This window comes from Berghia stephanieae, chromosome 12, assembly GCF_034508935.2.
Source record: "Berghia stephanieae isolate SIO BIC M18660-M18661 chromosome 12, UCSD_Bste_1.3, whole genome shotgun sequence".
Classification (NCBI taxonomy): Eukaryota; Metazoa; Mollusca; class Gastropoda; order Nudibranchia; family Aeolidiidae; genus Berghia; species Berghia stephanieae.
The window spans coordinates 20,446,896-20,449,395 of NC_088371.1; the positions used below are offsets into that span (position 1 = coordinate 20,446,896).

Consider the following 2,500-nt stretch of genomic DNA (forward strand, 5'->3'; position numbering starts at 1 on the left):
ACATCAAAACAATGTAGCTTATGCCTGGAAGAGAAATATACTATAATCAAACACCCTCATGAAGCCACACTCAACACGAAAAGTGAGATGTACGGAACGTGTCCACATCGGCGGAAATTCTTGTTAATTAACTTTAAACCGGAACCACTTCAAGAAACAACAACAGTCAACAAAACAACTCAGTCCTGACGATGGCAAATTAAGCCTGAAACATTAATGTAGACTGCCTCAAACATTGTGGTAAATATTTAAAAAAATAATAATTCGCTCCATTACTACATGTCCAGCACTTTTCGTACCATAGTTGTATCAAACACGATTCAATATATATATATATATATATATATATATATATATATATATATAGTAGAGAGAGAGAGAGAGAGAGAGAAAGAGAGAGAGAGGGTGAGAGAGAGAGAGAAAGAGAGAGAGAGAGAGAAAAAAAAGAGAGAGAGAGAGAGAGAGAGAGGGAGAGAGAGAGAGAAAAAAAAAAGAGAGAGAGAGAGAGAGAGAGAGAGAGAGAGAGAGAGAGAGAGAGTTTCATTATTGAATACATTCACAAATGTATTTACACACAACGATATATTATTATAGGCACACATACTTTCACATGAGTAAAAACATAATATGCTAGTTAATATTATAGACACAGACACAAACATATGCACACACACAGAGAGAGAGAGAGAGAGAGAGAGAGAGAGAGAGAGAGAAAGAGAGAGAGAGAAAGAGAGAAAGAGAGTAAGAGATTTATACATATGAATAACAATTATGATAGGAAACATAAATGAAAATTAACAATAAGTACATTTTACAGGAGCATTATCTGACGTGTGCCCTAGAAAAAGAAATCTATTATAAGATTTGGGTGGTTAAATTTAAAGAACAGTAAATGTCTTCAGGATCCAAAAAATATATGTATATATATATATATATATATATATATATATATATATATATATATATATATATATATATATATATATAATATTATATATGTATATATATATATATATATATATATATAATATTATATATATATATATATATATATATATATATATATATATTATATATATATATTATACATATATATAGTACCTGTGTGTGTTATTGATTAGAATTTTTCTTCTTTTCTTCTTTTTTTCTTACATCTTTGTCTCCGATGTAGTAGGTCGTTTATACCCTAAAGAAACATGATTTTAGAATTTGGTTTAAAAATAACTAATTGATTATATGGCCATCGAAGAGGAAATAATATGATTTCTATACTTTGATATGATTTCAGTTCCTTGTTGGTTTTTATAAAGTCCGCTAATTACTTGTTTGTTTTTAGATAACGATCTGTCACTGTTGAATAGAAAAAAACTGGATGTGATAAAACTGGCTGTAAAAGTTTGAAAACTGTCGATTTTAAACATATTGCCAGAAATAATGTTAATTTTTATTTTTAAATTGAGGTTTTATATAGCGCAAAATCCACTAAACGTTCTCAAAGCATTTTACAAGGGGCCCCTAACCAATAGCAACATTTAACATAATGTAGGACGAGACATAACGCCTGTTTGGCGGTATTACAATGTTTTCGGACAGAGACAACGCTGTTAAGGGCCAAGTACTCATTTTACACCTGACTACGGTGAGAGAATGTGAGTAAAGTGCCTTTTCCACGAACTCAACAATGCGCCGAGAAAGGCTCTAACCCAGGACTTTCCGATCCGATAGAGAGCGTCATGTCATAAGATCGCATAGCTGCACACACTAGGAGTATCAGCAGTAGTCGGTGACATCTGGAAAAGACATTTTGGTAATCATGAAATTTCATCATCATCATCACCATCATCATCATCATCATCATCATCATCATCATCATCATCATCATCATCATCATCATCATCATCATCATCATCACCATCAACACCATCTGTCTACTGTGTTGTAAAGGCAGGATCCCTGCCCGTCCCCAAAATCCCACTCATTGAACGATTAAAACAGACTTAGTAATTTTTTAAAAAGGTATTATAAGACATAATCTTATCATTTTTTTCAACTGGTATATTATTTATACAACAATAAATGTGCAATTTAGATAACAATATATCACTGTTGGATAAAAAAAAAACTTTGTCTAAAAATAAAAGTGTCTTTAAGAATTTGGAAAGTGTCAATTTTAGATATTTTTCCAAAAATAATGTTAACACTAGGTAGGAGAATCTGTAGTAGTAGTCGGTGTAATCTGGAAGGCGTTGAGAATCATGAAATTTCAAATCCTGTCTGTGTTCTGTGTTGTTAAGGCAAGGGTCCCAGCCCGTCACCAAAATCTCACGATTAAACGATTAAAACACTTCGTAACTTAAAAGAAATACATGCCCCCCCCCCCCTAACACAACCCCCCAACCATACACACAACAACACATTTACAACACAACCACACAACATGCATTACAAACAAGATATAATTGTTACAACGCTGTAACCTAACAATAATTGTATTTGACAA

General features: G+C 32.2%; 1 protein-coding gene across 2 annotated transcripts in view; it reads left to right on the top strand.

Annotated features, from left to right (window-relative positions):
- LOC144958343 (uncharacterized) overlaps positions 1 to 2,500 on the top strand; it is a 280,562-nt gene that overhangs the window by 27,684 nt on the left and 250,378 nt on the right. The window lies entirely within an intron of this gene.